The sequence below is a fragment of the Schistocerca serialis genome, chromosome 8, assembly GCF_023864345.2.
Source record: "Schistocerca serialis cubense isolate TAMUIC-IGC-003099 chromosome 8, iqSchSeri2.2, whole genome shotgun sequence".
Lineage (NCBI taxonomy): Eukaryota > Metazoa > Arthropoda > Insecta > Orthoptera > Acrididae > Schistocerca > Schistocerca serialis.
Genome location: NC_064645.1, coordinates 25,214,057 through 25,234,751, shown reverse-complemented (window position 1 = coordinate 25,234,751; position 20,695 = coordinate 25,214,057).

Genomic DNA, 20,695 nt, shown 5'->3' with positions numbered 1-20,695 from the left:
CAGAAATTGCATCCGAATTTAATACAAAAGGCACAATGCCGACTTAAGTAAAAGAGGAGTGACACTCTAACTTACTATGATTTGAACCTCCATTGCGAGTCCAGTTTTAGATTCCGATGCTTCACTTAAGGTTTACTGTATCCCTTGGACCTTCTTATTGACGATGAAACACAGAGTTTGCATCCGAATTTAATACAAAAATCACAATGCCGACTTAAGTACAAGAAGAGTGACACTGTAACTTACTATGATTTGAATCTCTCCTGTGACTCCAGTTTTAGATTCCGATGCTTCACTTCAGGTTTACCGTATCCCTTGGACGTTCTTATTGGCGATGAAACACAGACATTGCATCGGAATTAAATTCAAAAGGCACGATACCGACCTAAGTAGAAGAGGACTAACACTCTCACTTTCTATGATTTGAAACTCTTCTGTGAGTCCAGTTTTAGATTCCGATGCTTCACTTCAGGTTTACTGTATACCTTGCACCTTCTTATTGACGATGAAACACAGAAATTGCATCGGAAATAAATTCAAAAGGCACAATGCCGACGTAAGTACAAGAGGACTGACACTCTCACTTTCTATGATTTGAACCTCTCCTGTGAGTCCAGTTTTAGATTCCGATGCTTCACTTCAGGTTTACTGTATCCCTTGGACCTTCTAATTGACGATGAAACACAGAGTTTGCATCAGAATTTAATACAAAAGTACAATGCCGACTTAAGTACAAGAGGACTGACACTCTAACTTTCTATGATTTGAACCTCTCCTGTGAGTCCAGTTTTAGATTCCGATGCTTCACTTCAGGTTTACCGTATCCCTTGGACGTTCTTATTGGCGATGAAACACAGACATTGCATCGGAATTAAATTCAAAAGGCACGATACCGACCTAAGTAGAAGAGGGCTAACACTCTCACTTTCTATGATTTGAAACTCTTCTGTGAGTCCAGTTTTAGATTCCGATGCTTCACTTCAGGTTTACTGTATACCTTGCACCTTCTTATTGACGATGAAACACAGAAATTGCATCGGAAATAAATTCAAAAATCACAATGGCGACTTAAGTACAAGAGGACTGACACTCTCACTTTCTATGATTTAAACCTCTCCTGTGAGTCCAGTTTTAGTTTCCGATGCTTCACTTCAGGTTTACTGTATCCCTTGGACCTTCTTATTGACGATGAACCACAGAAATTGCATCGAAATTAAATTGAAAAAGCACAATGCCGACTAAAGTACAAGAGGACTGATACTCTAACTTTCTATGATTTGAACCTCTCCTGTGAGGTCAGATTTAGATTCCGATGCTTCACATCAGGTTTACTGTATCCCTTGGACCTTCTTATAGACGATAAACACAGAAATTGCATCCGAATTTAATACAAATGGCACCATGCCGACTTAAGTACAAGAGGACTGACATTCTCACTTTCTATGACTTGAACCTCTCCTGAGAGTCCAGTTTTAGATTCCGATGCTTCACTTCATGTTTACTGTATTCCTTGGACATTCTTGTTGACGATGAACCACCGAAATTGCATCGGAATTAAATTCAAAAGGCACAATGCCGACTTAAGTACAAGAGGACTGACACTCTAACTTTCTATGATTTGAACCTCTCGTAAGAGGTCAGATTTAGATTCCGATGCTTCACTTCAGGTTTACTGTATCCCTTGGACCTTCTTATAGACGATAAAACACAGAAATTTCATCCTAATTTAATACAAATGGCACAATGCTGACTTAAGTACAAGAGGACTGACACTCTCACTTTCTATCATTTGAACCTCTCCTGTGAGTCCAGTTTTAGATTCCGATGCTGCACTTCTGGTTGACTGTATCCGTTGGACCTTCTTATTGACGTTGAAACACAGAAAATGCATCCGAATTTAATACAAACGGCACAATGCAGGCTTAAGTACAAGAGGGCTGACACTCTCACTTTCTATGATTCGAACCTCTCCTGTGAGATCAGTTTTAGATTCCGATGCTTCACTTCAGGTTTACCGTATCCCTTGGACCTTCTTATTGACGATAAAACAACGAAATCGCATCGGAATTAAATTCAAAATGTACAATGCCGACCTAAGTAGAAGAGGACTGACACTCTCACTTTCTATGATTTGTACCTCTCCTGTGAGTCCAGTTTTAGATTCCGATGCTTCACTTCAGGTTTCCTGTATACCTTGCACCTTCTTATTGACGATGAAACACAGAAATTGCATCGGAAATAAATTCAAAAGGCACAATGCCGACGTAAGTACAAGAGGACTGACACTCTCACTTTCTATGATTTGAACCTCTCCTGTGAGTCCAGTTTTAGATTCCGATGCTTCACTTCAGGTTTACTGTATCCCTTGGACCTTCTAATTGACGATGAAACACAGAGTTTGCATCAGAATTTAATACAAAAGTACAATGCCGACTTAAGTACAAGAGGACTGACACTCTAACTTTCTATGATTTGAACCTCTCCTGTGAGTCCAGTTTTAGATTCCGATGCTTCACTTCAGGTTTACTGAATATCTTGGACCTTCTTACTGACGATGAAACACAGAAATTGCATCCGAATTTAATACAAAAGGCACAATACCGACTTAAGTACAAGAGGACTGACACTCTAACTTTCTATGATTTGAATCCCTCCTGTGAGTCCAGTTTTAGATTCCGATGTTTCACTTCCGGTCTACTGTATACCTGCCAACTTCTGATTGACGATGAAACACAGAAATTGCATCGGAATTTAATACAAAAGGCACAATGACGACTTAAGTAAAAGAGGACCGACCCTCTAACTTTCTATGATTTGAACCTCTCCTGTGAGTCCAGTTTTAGATTCTGATGCTTCACTTCAGGTTTACTGTATCCCTTCGACCTTCTTATTGGCGATGAAACACAGAAATTGCATCCGAATTTAATACAAAATGCACAATGCCGACTTAAGTAAAAGAGGAGTGACACTCTAACTTACTATGATTTGAATCTCTCCTGTGAGTCCAGTTTTAGATTCCGATGCTTCACTTCAGGTTTACTGTATCCCTAGGACCTTCTTATTGACGATGAAACACCGAAATTGCATCCGAATTTAATACAAAAGGCACAATACCGACCTAAGTACAAGAGGAGTGACACTCTAACTTACTATGATTTGAATCTCTCCTGTGAGTCCAGTTTTAGATTCCGATGCTTCACTTCAGGTTTACTGTATACCTTGCACCTTCTTATTGACGATGAAACACAGAAATTTCATCGGAAATAAATTCAAAAGGCACAATGCCGACCTAAGTACAACAGGACTGACACTCTCACTTTTTTTATGATTTGATCCTCTCCTGTGAGTCCAGTTTTAGATTCCGATGCTTCACTTCAGGTTTACTGTATCCTTTGGACCTTCTAATTGACGATGAAACACAGAGTTTGAATCCGAATTTAATACAAAAGTACAATGCCGACTCAAGTACAAGAGGACTGACACTCTAACTTTCTATGATTTGAACCTCTCCTGTGAGTCCAGGTTTAGTTTCCGATGCTTCACTTCAGGTTTACTGTATCCCTTGGACCTTCTTATTGACGATGAAACACAGATATTGCATCCGAATTTAATACAAAAATCACAATGGCGACTTAAGTACAAGAGGACTGACACTCTCACTTTCAATGATTTGAACCTCTCGTGTGATTCGAGTTTTAGTTTCCGATGCTTCACTTCAGGTTTCCTGTATTCCTTGGACCTTCTTATTGACGATGAACCACAGAAATTGGATCGAAATTAAATTGAAAAAGCACAATGCCGACTTAAGTACAAGAGGACTGATACTCTACCTTTCTATGATTTGAACCTCTCCTGTGAGGTCAGATTTAGATTCCGATGCTTCACTTCAGGTTTACTGTATCCCTTGGACCTTCTTATAGACGATAAAACACAGAAATTGCATCCGAATTTAGTACAAATTGCACAATGCCGACTTAAGTACAAGAGGACTGACATTCTAACTTTCTATGATTTGAACCTCTCCTGAGAGTCCAGTTTTATATTATGATGCTTCACTTCAAGTTTACTGTATCCCTTCGACCTTCTTATTGACGATGAAACACAGAAATTGCATCCGAATTTAATACAAAAGGCACAATGCCGACTTAAGTAAAAGAGGACTCACACTCTAACATTCTATGATTTGCACCTCCATTGCGAGTCCAGTTTTAGATTCCGATGCTTCACTTAAGGTTTACTGTATCCCTCGGACCTTCTTATTGACGATGAAACACAGAGTTTGCATCCGAATTTAATACAAAAATCACAATGCCGACTTAAGTACAAGAGGAGTGACACTCTAACTTACTATGATTTGAATCTCTCCTGTGAGTACAGTTTTAGATTTCGATGCTTCACTTCAGGTTTACTGTATCCCTTGGACGATCTTATTGGCGATGAAACACAGACATTGCATCGGAATTAAATTCAAAAGGCACAATACCGACCTAAGTAGAAGAGGACTAACACTCTCACTTTCTATGATTTGAACCTCTTCTGTGAGTCCAGTTTTAGATTCCGATGCTTCACTTCAGGTATACTGTATACCTTGCACCTTCTTATTGACGATGAAACACAGAAATTGCATCGGAAATAAATTCAAAATGCACAATGCCGACGTAAGTACAATAGGACTGACACTCTCACTTTCTATGATTTGAACCTCTCCTGTGGGTCCAGTTTTAGATTCCGATGCTTCCCTTCAGGTTTACTGTATCCCTTGGACCTTCTAATTGACGATGAAACACAGAGTTTGCATCAGAATTTAATACAAAAGTACAATGCCGACTTAAGTACAAGTGGACTGACACTCTAATTTTCTATGATTTGAACCTCTCCTGTGAGTCCAGGTTTAGATTCCGATGCTTCACTTCAGGTTTACTGTATCCCTTGGACCTTCTTATTGACGATGAAACACAGATAATGCATCCGAATTTAATACAAAAATCACAATGGCGACTTAAGTACAAGAGGACTGACACTCTCACTTTCTATGATTTGAACCTCTCCTGTGAGTGCAGTTTTAGTTTCCGATGCTTCACTTCAGGTTTACTGTATACCTTGGACCTTCTTATTGACGATGAAACACAGAAATTGCATCGAAATTAAATTGAAAAAGCACAATGCCGACTTAAGTACAAGAGGACTGATACTCTAACTTTCTATGATTTGAACCTCTCCTGTGAGGTCAGATTCAGATTCCGATGTTTCACTTCAGGTTTACTGTATCCCTTGGACCTTCTTATAGATGATAAAACACAGAAATTGCATCCGAATTTAATACAAATGGCACAATGCCGACATAAGTACAAGAGGACTGACATTCTAACTTTCTATGACTTGAACCTCTCTTGAGAGTCCAGTTTTAGATTCCGATGCTTCACTTCAGGTTTACTGTATCCCTTGGACTTTCTTGTTGACGATGAACCACCGAAATTGCATCGGAATTAAATTCAAAAGGCACAATGCCGACTTAAGTACAAGAGGACTGACACTCTAACTTTCTATGATTTGAACCTCTCATGTGAGGTCAGATTTAGATTCCGATGCTTCACTTCAGGTTTACTGTATCCCTTGGACCTTCTTATAGACGATAAAACACAGAAATTGCATCCTAATTTAATACAAATATCACAAGGCCGACTTAAGTACAAGAGGACTGACACTCTCACTTTCTATGATTTGAACCTCTCTTGTGAGTCCAGTTTTAGATTCCGTTGCTTCACTTCAGGTTTACTGTATCCCTTGGACTTTCTTGTTGACGATGAACCACCGAAATTGCATCGGAATTAAATTCAAAAGGCACAATGCCGACTCAAGTACAAGAGGACTGACACTCTAACTTTCTATGATTTGAACCTCTCCTGTGAGATCAGTTTTAGATTCCGATGCTTCACTTCAGGTTTACCGTATCTCTTGGACATTCTTATTTACGATAAAACAAAGAAATGACATCGGAATTAAATTCATAATGTACAATGCCGACCTAAGTAGAAGAGGCCTGACACTCTCACTTTCTATGATTTGTACCTCTCCTGTGAGTCCAGTTTTAGATTCCGATGCTTCACTTCAGGTTTCCTGTATACCTTGCACCTTCTTATTGACGATGAAACACAGAAATTGTATCCGAATTTAATACAAAAGGCACAATGCCGACTTAAGTACAACAGGACTGACATTCTATTTTTCTATGATTTGAACCTCTCCTGAGAGTCCAGTTTTTGATTCCGATGCTTCACTTCTGGTTAACTGTATCCCTTGGACTTTCTTATTGTCGATAAAACACAGAAATTGCATCCGAGTTTAATACAAATGGTACAATACCGACTTAAGTACAAGAGGAGTGACACACTAACTTTCTATGATTTGAACCTCTCCTGTGAGTCCAGTTTTAGATTCCGATGCTTCAATTCAGGTTTACTGCATATCTTGGACCTGCTTACTGACGATGAAACACAGAAATTGCATCCGAATTTAATACAAAAGGCACAATACCGACTTAAGTACAAGAGGACTGACACTCTCACTTTCTATGATTTGAATCCCTTCTGTGAGTCCAGTTTTAGATTCCGATGTTTCTCTTCGGGTCTACTGTATACCTTTCAACTTCTGATTGACGATGAAACACAGAAATTGCATCGGAATTTAATACAAAAGGCACAATGCCGACTTAAGTAAAAGAGGACCGACCCTCTAACTTTCTATGATTTGAACCTCTCCTGAGAGTCCAGTTTTAGTTTCTGATGCTTCACTTCTGGTTAACTGTATCCCTTGGACGTTCTTATTGGCGATGAAACACAGACATTGCATCGGAATTAAATTCAAAAGGCACAATGCCGACCTAAGTAGAAGAGGACTAACACTCTTACTTTCTATGATTTGGACCTCTTCTGTGAGTCCTGTTTTAGATTCCTATGCTTCACTTCAGGTTTACTGTATACCTTGCACCTTCTTATTGACGATGAAACACAGAAATTGCATCGGAAATAATTTCAAAAGGCACAATGCCGACCTAAGTACAACAGCACTGACACTCTCACTTTCTATGATTTGAACCTCTCCTGTGAGTCCAGTTTTACATTCAGATGCTTCACTTCAGCTTTACTGTATCCCTTGGACCTTCTAATTGACGATGAAACACAGAGTTTGCATCCGAATTTAATACAAAAGTACAGTGCCGACTTAAGTACAAGAGGACTGACATTCTAACTTTCTATGATTTGAACCTCTCCTGTGAGTCCAGGTTTAGTTTCCGATGCTTCACTTCTGGTTTACTGTATCCCTTGGACCTTCTTATTGACGATGAAACACAGATATTGCATCCGAATTTAATACAAAAATCACAATGGCGACTTAAGTACAAGAGGACTAACACTCTCACTTTCTATGATTTGAACCTCTCCTGTGAGTCCTGTGTTAGTTTCCGATGCTTCACTTCAGGTTTACTGTATTCCTTGGACCTTCTTATTGACGATGAACCACAGATATTGCATCGAAATTAAATTGAAAAAGCACAATGCCGACTTAAGTACAACAGGACTGATACTCTATCTTTCTATGATTTGAACCTCTCCTGTGAGGTCAGTTTTAGATTCCGATGCTTCACTTCACATTTACTGTATCCCTTGGACCTTCTTATAGACGATAAAACAAAGAAATTGCATCCGAATTTAATACAAATGGCACAATGCCGACTTAAGTACAAGAGGACTGACACTCAAACTTTCTATGATTTGAACCTCTCCTGTGAGGTCAGATTTAGATTCCGATGCTTCACTTCAGGCTTACTGTATCCCTTGGACCTTCATATAGACGATAAAACACAGAAATTGCATCCTAATTTAATACAAATGGCACAATGCCGACTTAAGTACAAGAGGACTGACACTCTCACTTTCTATGATTTGAATCCCTCCTGTGAGTCCAGTTTTAGATTCCGATGCTTCACTTCGTGTTTACTGTATACCTTGCAACTTCTGATTCACGATGAAGCACAGATATTGCATCGGAATTTAATACAAAAGGCACAATGCCGACTTAAGTACAAGAGGACTGACACTCTAACTTACTATGATTTGAACCTCTCCTGTGAGTCCAGGTTTAGATTCCGATGCTTCACTTCACGTTTACTGTATCCCTTGGACCTTCTTATTGACGATGAAATACCGAAATTGCATCCGAATTTAATATAAAAGGCACAATACCGACTTAAGTACAAGAGAAGGGACACTCTAACTTTCTATGATTTGAATCTCTCCTGTGAGTCCAGTTTTAGATTCCGATGCTTCACTTCAGGTTTACTGTATCCCTTGGACGTTCTTATTGGCGATGAAACACAGACATTGCATCGGAATTAAATTCAAAAGGCACAATGCCGACCTAAGTAGAAGAGGACTAACACTCTCACTTTCTATGATTTGAACCTCTTCTGTGAGTCCAGTTTTAGATTCCGATGCTTCACTTCAGGTTTACTGTATACCTTGCACCTTCTTATTGTCGATGAAACACAGAAATTGCATTGGAAATAAATTCAAAAGGCACAATGCCGACATAAGTACAAGAGGACTGACACTCTCACTTTCTATGATTTGAACCTCTCCTGTGAGTCCAGTTTTAGAATCCGATGCTTCACTTCAGGTTTACTGTATCCCTTGGACCTTCCTATTGACGATGAAAAACAGAGTTTGCATCCGAATTTAATACAAAGAGTACAATGCCGACTTAAGTACAAGAGGACTGACACTCTCACTTTCTATGATTTGAACCTCTCCCTTTAGTCCAGTTTTAGATTCTGATGCTTCACTTCAGGTTTACTGTATCCTTTCGACCTTCTTATTGACGATGAAACACAGAAATTGCATCCGAATTTAATACAAAAAGCACAATACCGACTTCAGGACAAAAGGAGTGACACTCTAACTTTCTATGATTTGAATCTCTCCTGTGGGTCCAGTTTTAGATTCCGATGCTTCCCTTCAGGTTTACTGTATCCCTTGGACGTTCTTATTGGCGACGAAACACAGACATTGCATCGTAATTAAATTCAAAAGGCACATTGCCGACCTAAGTAGAAGAGGTTTGACACTCTCACTTTCTATGATTTGAACCTCTTCTGTGAGTCCAGTTTTAGATTCCAATGCTTTACTTCAGGTTTACTGTATACCTTGCACCCTCTTATTGACGATGAAACACAGAAATTGCATCGGAATTAAATTCAAAAGGCACAATGCCGACCTAAGTGCAAGAGGACTGACACTTTCACTTTCTATGATTTGAACCTCTCCTGTGAGTCCAGTTTTAGAATCCGATGCTTCACTTCAGGTTTACTGTATCCCTTGGACCTTCTAATTGACGATGAAAAACAGAGTTTGCATCCGAATTTAATACAAAAGGTACAATGCCGACTTAAGTACAAGAGGACTGACACTCTAACTTTCTATGATTTGAACCTCTCCTGTGAGTCCAGGTTTAGATTCCGATGCTTCACTTCAGGTTTACTGTATCCCTTGGACCTTCTAATTGACGATGAAACACAGAAATTGCATCCGAATTTAATACAAAAATCACAATGGCGACTTAAGTACAAGAGGACTGACGCTATCACTTTCTACGATTTCAACCTCTCCTGTGAGTGCAGTTTTAGTTTCCGATACTTCACTTCAGGTTTACTGTATCCCTTGGACCTTCTTATTGACGATGAACCACAGGAACTGCATCGAAATTAAATTGAAAAAGCACAATGCCAAATTAAGTACAAGGTGACTGACATTCTAATTTTCTATGATTTGAACCTCTCCTGAGAGTCCAGTTTTAGATTCCGATGCTTCACTTCTGGTTTACTGTATCCCTTGGACTTTCTTATTGTCGATGAAACACAGAAATTGCATCCGAGTTTAATACAAATGGCACAATACCGACTTAAGTACAAGAGGAGTGATACTCTGACTTTCTATGATTTGAACCTCTCCTGTGAGTCCAGTTTTAGATTCCGATGCTTCACTTCAGGTTTACTGTATCCCTTGGACCTTCTTATTGACGATGAATCACAGAAAATGCATCCGAAATTAATACAAACGGCACAATGCAGACTTAAGTACAAGAGGGCTGACACTCTCACTTTCTATGATTCGAACCTCACCTGTGAGATCAGTTTTAGATTCCGATGCTTCACTTCAGGTTTACCGTATCCCTTGGACCTTCTTACTGACGATAAAACACAGTAATAGCATCGGAATTAAATTCAAAATGTACAATGCCGACCTAAGTAGAAGGGGACTGACACTCTCACTTTCTATGATTTGTACCTCTCCTGTGAGTCCAGTTTTAGATTCCGATGCTTCACTTCAGGTTTTCTGTATACCTTGCACCTTCTTATTGACGATGAAACACAGAAATTGCATCCGAATTTAATACAAAAGGCACAATGCCGACTTAAGTGCAAGGTGACTGACATTCTAACTTTCTATGATTTGAACCTCTCCTGAGAGTCCAGTTTTAGATTCCGATGCTTCACTTCTGGTTTACTGTATCCCTTGGACTTTCTTATTGTCGATGAAACACAGAAATTGCATCCGAGTTTAATACAAATGGCACAATACCGACTTAAGTACAAGAGGAGAGATACTCTAACATTCTATGATTTGAACCTCTACTGTGAGTCCAGTTTTAGATTCCGAGGCTTCACTTCAGGTTTACTGCATATCTTGAACCTTCTTACTGACGATGAAACACAGAAATTGCATCCGAATTTTATACAATTGGCACAATGCCGACTTAAGTACAAGAGGACTGACACTCTCACTTTCTATGATTTGAATCCCTCCTGTGAGTCCAGTTTTAGATTCCGATGCTTCACTTCGTGTTTACTGTATACCTTGCAACTTCTGATTGACGATGAAAAACAGATATTGCATCGGAATTTAATACAAAAGGCACAATGCAGACTTAAGTAAAAGAGTACCGACCCTCTAACTTTCTATGATTTGAACCTCTTCTGTGAGTCCAGTTTTAGATTTCAATGCTTTACTTCAGGTTTACTGTATACCTTGCACCCTCTTATTGACGATGAAACACAGAAATTGCATCGGAATTAAATTCAAAAGGCACAATGCCGACCTAAGTGCAAGAGGACTGACACTTTCACTTTCTATGATTTGAACCTCTCCTGTGAGTCCAGTTTTAGAATCCGATGCTTCACTTCAGGTTTACTGTATCCCTTGGACCTTCTAATTGACGATGAAAAATAGAGTTTGCATCCGAATTTAATACAAAAGGTACAATGCCGACTTAAGTACAAGAGGACTGACACTCTAACTTTCTATGATTTGTACCTCTCCTGTGAGTCCAGGTTTAGATTCCGATGCTTCACTACAGGTTTACTGTATCCCTTGGACCTTCTTATTGACGATGAAACACAGATATTGCATCCGAATTTAATACAAAAATCACAATGGCGACTTAAGTACAAGAGGACTGACGCTATCACTTTCTATGATTTGAACCTCTCCTGTGAGTGCAGTTTTAGTTTCCGATGCTTCACTTCAGGTTTACTGTATCCCTTGGACCTTCTTATTGACGATGAACCACAGGAATTGCATCGAAATTAAATTGAAAAAGCACAATGCCAACATAAGTACAAGGTGACTGACATTCTAACTTTCTATGATTTGAACCTCTCCTGAGAGTCCAGTTTTAGATTCCGATGCTTCACTTCTGGTTTACTGTATCCCTTGGACTTTCTTATTGTCGATGAAACACAGAAATTGCATCCGAGTTTAATACAAATGGCACAATACCGACTTAAGTACAAGAGGAGTGATACTCTAACTTTCTATGATTTGAACCTCTCCTGTGAGTCCAGTTTTAGATTCCGATGCTTCACTTCAGGTTTACTGTACCCCTTGGACCTTCTTATTGACGATGAAACACAGAAAATGCATCCGAATTTAATACAAACGGCAGAATGCAGACTTCAGTACAAGAGGGCTGACACTCTCACTTTCTATGATTCGAACCTCACCTGTGAGATCAGTTTTAGATTCCGATGCTTCACTTCAGGTTTACCGTATCCGTTGGACCTTCTTATTGACGATAAAACACAGTAATCGCATCGGAATTAAATTCAAAATGTACAATGCGGACCTAAGTAGAAGGGGACTGACACTCTCACTTTCGATGATTTGTACCTCTCCTGTGAGTCCAGTTTTAGATTCCGATGCTTCACTTCAGGTTTTCTGTATACCTTGCACCTTCTTATTGACGATGAAACACAGAAATTGTAACCGAATTTAATACAAAAGGCACAATGCCGACTTAAGTGCAAGGTGACTGACATTCTAACTTTCTATGATTTGAACCTCTCCTGAGAGTCCAGTTTTAGATTCCGATGCTTCACTTCTGGTTTACTGTATCCCTTGGACATTCTTATTGTCGATGAAACACAGAAATTGCATCCGAGTTTAATACAAATGGCACAATACCGACTTAAGTACAAGAGGAGAGATACTCTAACTTTCTATGATTTGAACCTCTCCTGTGAGTCCAGTTTTAGATTCCGAGGCTTCACTTCAGGTTTACTGCATATCTTGAACCTTCTTACTGACGATGAAACACAGAAATTGCATCCGAATTTTATACAAATGGCACAATGCCGACTTAAGTACAAGAGGACTGACACTCTCACTTTCTATGATTTGAATCCCTCCTGTGAGTCCAGTTTTAGATTCCGATGCTTCACTTCGTGTTTACTGTATACCTTGCAACTTCTGATTGACGATGAAACACAGATATTGCATCGGAATTTAATACAAAAGGCACAATGCTGACTTAAGTAAAAGAATTCCGACCCTCTAACTTTCTATGATTTGAACCTCTCCTGTGAGTCCAGTTTAAGATTCTGATGCTTCACTTCAGGTTTACTGTATCCCTTCGACCTTCTTATTGACGATGAAACACAGAAATTGCATCCGAATTTAATACAAAAAGCACAATACCGACTTAAGTACAAGAGGAGTGACACTCTAACTTTCTATGATTTGAATCTCTCCTGTGAGTCCAGTTTTAGATTCCGATGCTTCACTTCAGGTTTACTGTATCCCTTAGACGTTCTTATTGGCGATGAAACACAGACATTGCATCGGAATTAAATTCAAAAGGCACAATGCCGTCCTAAGTAGAAGAGGACTAACACTCTCTCTTTCTATGATTTGAACCTCTTCTGTGAGTCCAGTTTTAGATTCCGATGCTTTACTTCAGGTTTACTGTATACCTTGCACCTTCTTATTGACGATGAAACACAGAAATTGCATCGAAATTAAATTCAAAAGGCACAATGCCGACCTAAGTACAAGAGGACTGACACTCTCACTTTCTATGATTTGAACCTCTCCTGTGAGTCCAGTTTTAGGATCCGATGCTTCACTTTAGGTTTACTGTATCCCTTGGGCCTTCCAATTGACGATGAAACACAGAGTTTGCATCCGAATTTAATACAAAAGGTACAATGCCGACTTAAGTACAAGCGGACTGACACTCTAACTTTCTATGATTTGAACCTCTCCTGTGAGTCCAGGTTTAGATTCCGATGCTTCACTTTACGTTTACTGTATCCCTTGAACCTTCTTATTGACGATGAAACACAGATATTGCATCCGATTTCATACAAAAGTCACAATGGCGATTTAATTACAAGAGGACTGACCCTCTCATTTTCTATGATATGAACCTCTCCTGTGAGTCTAGTTTTAGATTCCGATGCTTCACTTCAGGTTTACTGTATACCTTGCACCTTCTTATTGACGATGAACCACCGAAATTGAGTCGGAATTAAATTCAAAAGGCACAATGCCGACTTAAGTACAAGAGGACAGACACTCTCACTTTCTATGATTCGAACCCCTCCTGTGAGGTCAGTTTTAGATTCCGATGCTTCACTTCAGGTTTACTGTATCCCTTGGACCTTCTTATTGACGATAAAACACAGTTATCGCATCGGAATTAAATTCAAAATGTACAATGCCGATCAAAGTAGAAGAGGACTGACACTCTCACTTTCTATGATTTGAACCTCTCTGTGAGTCCAGTTTTAGATTCCGATGCTTCACTTCAGGTTTACTGTATCCCTTGGACCTTCTTATTGACCATGAAACACAGAGTTTCCATTAGAATTTAATACAAAAATCACAATGCCGACTTAAGTACAAGAGGACTAACACTATAACTCTCTATGATTTGAATCCCTCCTGTGAGTCCAGTTTTAGATTCCGAAGCTTCACTTCAGGTTTACTGAATGCCTTGGGCCTTCTTATTGTAGATGAAACACAGAAACTGCATCTGAATGAAATTCAAAAGGCACAATTCCCACCTAAGTAGAAGAGGACTGACACTCTCACTTTCTATGATTTGAACCCCTCCTGTGAGTCCAGTTTTAGATTTCGATGCTTCACTTCAGGTTTACTGTATACCTTGGACCTTCTTATTTACGATGAGACACAGAAATTGCATCCGAATTTAATACAAATGGCACAATACCGACTTAAGTACATGAGGACTGACACTCTCACTTTCTATGATTCGAGCCACTCCTGTGAGTCTAGTTTTAGATTCCGATGCTTCACTTCAGGTTTACTGTATACCTTGCACCTTCATATTGACGATGAACCACTGAAATTGCATCGGAATTAAATTCAAAAGGCACAATGCCGACTTAAGTACAAGAGGACTGACACTCTCACTTTCTATGATTTGAACCCCTCCTGTGAGTCCAGTTTTAGATTCCGATGCTTCACTTCAGGTTTACTGTATCCCTTAGACCTTCTAAATGACGATGAAACACAGAGTTTGCATCCGAATTTAATACAAAAGGTACAATGCCGACTGAAGTACAAGAGGACTGACACACTAACTTTCTATTATTTGAACCTCTCCTGTGAGTCCAGTTTTAGATTCCGATGCTTCAGCTCAGGTTTACTGTATCCCTTGGACCCTCTTATTGACGATGAAACACAGAAATTGCATCCGAATTTAATACAAAAATCACAATTGTGACTTAAGTACAAGAGGAGTGACACTCTAACTGTCTATGATTTGAATCTCTCCTGCGGGTCCAGTTTCAGATTCCGATGCTTCACATCCGGTTTACTGTATCCCTTGGACGTTCTTATTGACGATGAAAGACATAAATTGCATCGGAATTAAATTAAAAAGGCACAATGCCGACCTAAGTAGAAGAGGACTAACACTCTCACTTTCTATGATTTGAACCTCTCCTGTAAGTCCAGTTTTAGATTCCGATGCTTCACTTCAGGTTTACTGTATACCTTGCACCTTCTTATTGACGATGAAACACAGAAATTGCATCGGAATTAAATTCAAAAGGCACAATGCCGACTTAAGTACAAGAGGACTGACACTCTCACTTTCTATGATTTGAACCTCTCCTGTGAATCCAGTTTCAGATTCCGATGCTTCACTTCAGGTTTACTGTATCCCTTAGACCTTCTAATTGACGATGAAACACAGAGTTTGCATCCGAATTTAATACAAAAGGTACAATGCCGACTGAAGTACAAGAGCACTGACACTCTAACTTTCTATGATTTGAACCTCTCCTGTGAGTCCAGTTTTAGATTCCGATGCTCCACTTCGGGTTTACTGTTTACCTTGCACCTTCTGATTGACGATGAAACACAGAAATTGCATCGGAATTTAATGCAAAAGGCACAATGCCGACTTAAGTAAAAGAGGACAGACCGTCTAACTTTCTATGATTTGAACCTCTCCTGTGAGTCCAGTTTTAGATTCTGATGCTTCACTTCAGGTTTACTGTATCCCTTGGACCTTCTTATTGACGATGAAACACAGAAATTTGCTTCCGAATTTAATACAAATGGCACAATGCCGTCTTAAGTAAAAGAGGACTGACACTCTAACATTCTATGATTTGAACCCCTCCTGCGAGTCCAGTTTTAGATTCCGATGCTTCACTTAAGGTTTACTGTATCCCTTGGACCTTCTTATTGACGATGAAACACAGAAATTGCATCCGAATTTAATCCAAAATTCACAATACCGACTTAAGTACAAGAGGAGTGACACTCTAACTTTCTATGATTTGAATCTCTCCTGTGGGTCCAGTTTTAGATTCCGATGCTTCACTTCCGGTTTACTGTATCCCTTGGACGTTCTTATTGACGATGAAACACATAAATTGCATCGGAATTAAATTAAAAAGGCACAATGCCGACATAAGTAGAAGAGGACTAACACTCTCACTTTCTATGATTTGAACCTCTCCTGTGAGTCCAGTTTTAGATTCCGATGCTTCACTTCAGGTTTACTGTATCCATTAGACCTTCTAAATGACGATGAAACACAGAGTTTGCATCCGAATTTAATGCAAAAGGAACAATGCAGACTAAAGTACAAGAGGACTGACACTCTAACTTTCTATGATTTGAACCTCTCCTTTAAGACCAGTTTTAGATTCCGATGCTTCACTTCAGGTTTACTGTATACCTTGCACCTTCTTATTGACGATGAAACACAGAAATTGCATCGGAATTATATTCAAAAGGCACAATGCCGACTTAAGTACAAGAGGACTGACACTCTCACTTTCTATGATTTGAACCTCTCCTGTGAGTCCAGTTTTAGATTCCGATGATTCACTTCAGGTTTACTGTATCCCTTAGACCTTCTAATTGACGATGAAACACAGAGTTTGCATCCGAATTTAATACAAAAGGTACAATGCCGACTGAAGTACAAGAGCACTGACACTCTAACTTTCTATGATTTCAACCTCTCCTGTGAGTCCAGTTTTAGATTCCGATGCTCCACTTTGGGTTTACTGTATACCTTGCACCTTCTGATTGACGATGAAACTCAGAAATTGCATCGGAATTTAATACAAAAGGCACAATGCCGACTTAAGTAAAAGAGGACAGACCGTCTAACTTTCTTTGATTTGAACCTCTCCTGTGAGTCCAGTTTTAGATTCTGATGCTTCACTTCAGGTTTACTGTATCCCTTGGACCTTCTTATTGACGATGAAACACAGAAATTGCATCCGAATTTAATACAAAAATCACAATGGCGACTTAAGTACAAGAGGACTGACACTCTCACTTTCTATGATTTGAACCTCTCCTGTGAGTCCAGTTTTAGATTCCGATGCTTCACTTCAGGTTTACTGTATCCCTTGGACCTTCTTATTGATGATGAAACACAGAAATTGCATCCGAATTTAATACAAATGGCACAATGTCGACTTAAGTACAAGAGGACTGACACTCTCACTTTCTATGATTTGAACCTCTCCTGTGAGTCCAGTTTTGGATTCCGATGCTTCACTTCAGGTTTACTGTATACCTTGGACCTTCTTATTGACGATGAAACACAGAAATTGCATCCGAATTTAATGCAAAACTCACAATACCGATTTAAGTACAAGAGGAGTGACACTCTAACTTTCTATGATTTGAATCTCTCCTGTGAGTCCAGTTTTAGATACCTTTGTTTCACTTCAGGTTACTGTATACCTTGGACCTTCTTATTGACGATGAAACACAGAAATTACATCCGAATTTAATACAAAAATCACAATGGCGCCTTAAGTACAAGAGGACTGACACTCTCACTTTCTATGATTTGAACATCTCGTGTGAGTCCAGTTTTAGATTCCGATGCTTCACTTCTGGTTTACTGTATCCCTTGGACCTTCTAATTGACGATGAAACACAGAAATTGCATCCGAATTTAATACAAATGGCACAATGTCGACTTAAGTACAAGAGGACTGACACTCTCACTTTCTATGATTTGAACATCTCTTGTGAGTCCAGTTTTGGATTCCGATGCTTCATTTCAGGTTTACTGTATACCTTGCACTTTCTTATTGACGATGAAACACAGAAATTGCATCCGAATTTAATACAAAAGGCACAATGCCGACTTAAGTACAAGAGGACACACATTCTAACTTTCTGTGATTTGAACCTCTCCTGTGAGTCCAGTTTTTGATTCCGATTCTTCACTTCAGGTTTACTGTACCCCTTGGACGTTCTTATTGACGATGAAACACAGAAATTGCATCCGAATGTAATACAAATGGCACAATACCGACTTGAGTACAAGAGGAGTGACACTCTAACTTTCTATGATTTGAACCTCTCCTGTGAGTCCAGTTCTAGATTCCGATGCTTCACTTCAGGTTTACTGTATACCTTGGGCCTTCTTATTGACGATGAAACACAGAAATTGCATCTGAATTTAATACAAAACTCACAATACCGACGTAAGTACAAGAGGAGTGACACTCTAACTTTCTATGATTTGAATCTCTCCTGTGAGTCCAGTTTTAGATTCCGATGCTTCACTTCAGGTTTACTGTATCCCTTGGACGTTCTTATAGACGATGAAACACCGAAATTGCATCCGAATTTTATACAAATGGCACAATGCCGACTTAAGTACAAGAGGACTAACACTCTCACTTTCTATGATTTGAACCTCTCCTGTAAGTCCAGTTTTAGATTCCGATGCTTCACTTCAGCTTTACTGTATACCTTGCACCTTCTTATTGACGATGAAACACAGAAATTGCATCGGAATTAAATTCAAAATGCTCAATGCCGACTTAAGTACTAGAGGACGGACACTCTCACTTTCTATGATTTGAACCTCTCCTGTGAGTCCAGTTTTAGATTCCGATGCTTCACTTCAGGTTTACTGTATCCCTTAGACCTTCTAAATGACGATGAAACACAGAGTTTGCATCCGAATTTAATACAAAAGGTACAATGCCGACTGAAGTACAAGAGGACTGACACACTAACTTTCTATTATTTGAACCTCTCCTGTGAGTCCAGTTTTAGATTCCGATGCTTCAGCTCAGGTTTACTGTATCCCTTGGACCCTCTTATTGACGATGAAACACAGAAATTGCATCCGAATTTAATACAAAAATCACAATTGTGACTTAAGTACAAGAGGAGTGACACTCTAACTGTCTATGATTTGAATCTCTCCTGCGGGTCCAGTTTTAGATTCCGATGCTTCACATCCGGTTTACTGTATCCCTTGGACGTTCTTATTGACGATGAAAGACATAAATTGCATCGGAATTAAATTAAAAAGGCACAATGCCGACCTAAGTAGAAGAGGACTAACACTCTCACTTTCTATGATTTGAACCTCTCCTGTAAGTCCAGTTTTAGATTCCGATGCTTCACTTCAGGTTTACTGTATACCTTGCACCTTCTTATTGACGATGAAACACAGAAATTGCATCGGAATTAAATTCAAAAGGCACAATGCCGACTTAAGTACAAGAGGACTGACACTCTCACTTTCTATGATTTGAACCTCTCCTGTGAATCCAGTTTCAGATTCCGATGCTTCACTTCAGGTTTACTGTATCCCTTAGACCTTCTAATTGACGATGAAACACAGAGTTTGCATCCGAATTTAATACAAAAGGTACAATGCCGACTGAAGTACAAGAGCACTGACACTCTAACTTTCTATGATTTGAACCTCTCCTGTGAGTCCAGTTTCAGATTCCGATGCTCCACTTCGGGTTTACTGTTTACCTTGCACCTTCTGATTGACGATGAAACACAGAAATTGCATCGGAATTTAATGCAAAAGGCACAATGCCGACTTAAGTAAAAGAGGACAGACCGTCTAACTTTCTATGAATTGAACCTCTCCTGTGAGTCCAGTTTTAGATTCTGATGCTTCACTTCAGGTTTACTGTATCCCTTGGACCTTCTTATTGACGATGAAACACAGAAATTTGCTTCCGAATTTAATACAAATGGCACAATGCCGTCTTAAGTAAAAGAGGACTGACACTCTAACATTCTATGATTTGAACCCCTCCTGCGAGTCCAGTTTTAGATTCCGATGCTTCACTTAAGGTTTACTGTATCCCTTGGACCTTCTTATTGACGATGAAACACAGAAATTGCATCCGAATTTAATCCAAAATTCACAATACCGACTTAAGTACAAGAGGAGTGACACTCTAACTTTCTATGATTTGAATCTCTCCTGTGGGTCCAGTTTTAGATTCCGATGCTTCACTTCCGGTTTACTGTATCCCTTGGACGTTCTTATTGACGATGAAACACATAAATTGCATCGGAATTAAATTAAAAAGGCACAATGCCGACATAAGTAGAAGAGGACTAACACCCTCACTTTCTATGATTTGAACCTCTCCTGTAAGTCCAGTTTTAGATTCCGATGCTTCACTTCAGGTTTACTGTATACCTTGCACCTTCTTATTGACAATGAAACACAGAAATTGCATCGGAATTAAATTTAAAAGGCACAATGCCGACTTAAGTACAAGAGGACTGACACTCTCACTTTCTATGATTTGAACCTCTCCTGTGAGTCCAGTTTTAGATTCCGATGCTTCACTTCAGGTTTACTGTATCCATTAGACCTTCTAAATGACGATGAAACACAGAGTTTGCATCCGAATTTAATGCAAAAGGAACAATGCAGACTAAAGTACAAGAGGACTGACACTCTAACTTTCTATGATTTGAACCTCTCCTTTAAGACCAGTTTTAGATTCCGATGCTTCACTTCAGGTTTACTGTATACCTTGCACCTTCTTATTGACGATGAAACACAGAAATTG